General features: G+C 39.2%; 1 protein-coding gene across 1 annotated transcript in view; it reads right to left on the bottom strand.

Moving 5' to 3' along the window:
* Positions 1-396, bottom strand: part of LOC130588288 (importin subunit alpha-5-like) — a 5,459-nt gene extending 5,063 nt beyond the window's left edge. The window contains exon 1 of the mRNA XM_057389227.1: positions 234-396. The gene's annotated coding sequence lies outside the window, so the exon portion shown is untranslated. The remainder of the gene's footprint in view (positions 1-233) is intronic.
* Between the last annotated feature and the right edge of the window lie 695 nt (positions 397-1,091).

Here is a 1,091-nt window from a genome sequence, read left to right as displayed (position 1 = left end):
GGCTTTCCTCTTGCAGGATTTTCCCCAGCAGGATTTTTTTCCCAGCTGGATTTAAGGCAGCTCTCCCTGAGCCCAGCAGGATTTAAGGCAGATCTCCCAGAGCCCAGCTGGATTTCCCCCAGCACGAATTTTCCCCAAGCACGATTTTCCCCCAGCACGATTTTTTCCCCATCTGGATTTTTTTTTCCCCATCTGGATTTTTTTTTCCCCATCTGGATTTTCTCCCCAGGTACCTGATCTGCTCGGGGGTCCCTCCTGACGTGGCGTTGGTGATGGCCCACGCCGCCTCTTTCCTCGTGCGGAATTCCGCTTTCTGCAGGATCTCGATCAGCACCGGGAAAATGTTGGCGTCTATCACTGCCTGGGAACAGAGGGGTTGGGGTTGGCATTGTTCCTAAAAGGATTCCCTGAAAAGATTCCATTTCCCAAAGAATTTCACCAATTCCTGTGTTTTATTCCCCAGGCAAATCWTATTTATGGGAAATATTCCATAACKAGCACAACAGAAAATTGCTGATATTGCACCAATGCTGAATGCATTCTGCTCTAATGTAGCTAAGGGGAATTAAATCAATAAATTTAATACATTTCAAAGTATTAAATTTAATAATTTAAATAAATCAATAAATTTAATAAATTTATAAATATCCACTTTAATAAATTTAATGAATTAAATCAACACATTTAATAAATTTCTAAATATTAAATTCAATAACGTTAATAAATTAAACGAATATAATTAATAAATCTATGTATTAAATTTAATAAATTTAATTAATACATTAAACCTCAACGAGCTCCAGCTCCTCAAAGGGATTGAGGATGGAGAAAKAGGGGCTGTGCCTGTTCTTATTCCAACAATCCCACCTGTGGGATTCACTCCAGGCAGTGCTGCTGCCATTCCCAAACTCTTTTTTCTTTTTATCTCATTTAGCAGAAGCACCAAATTTGCAAATTAATGCAGAATTAGACAGGAACAAATACAACAATCAGGGAAGGAAAAACTACAAATCCTTAAGACTGAGTTTGAATTCTGGGATCCCCAGAGGTGGTGCTGCCTTGATGGCCAGTTTTTAATAATGACACAGACA

Source organism: Malurus melanocephalus, unplaced genomic scaffold (genome assembly GCF_030028575.1).
Source record: "Malurus melanocephalus ecotype Western Australia unplaced genomic scaffold, MMel_1.1 scaffold_4129, whole genome shotgun sequence".
NCBI classification, from domain to species: domain Eukaryota; kingdom Metazoa; phylum Chordata; class Aves; order Passeriformes; family Maluridae; genus Malurus; species Malurus melanocephalus.
The sequence above is the reverse complement of the archived record's forward strand: the minus strand, read 5'-3'. Positions and strand labels throughout refer to the sequence as shown.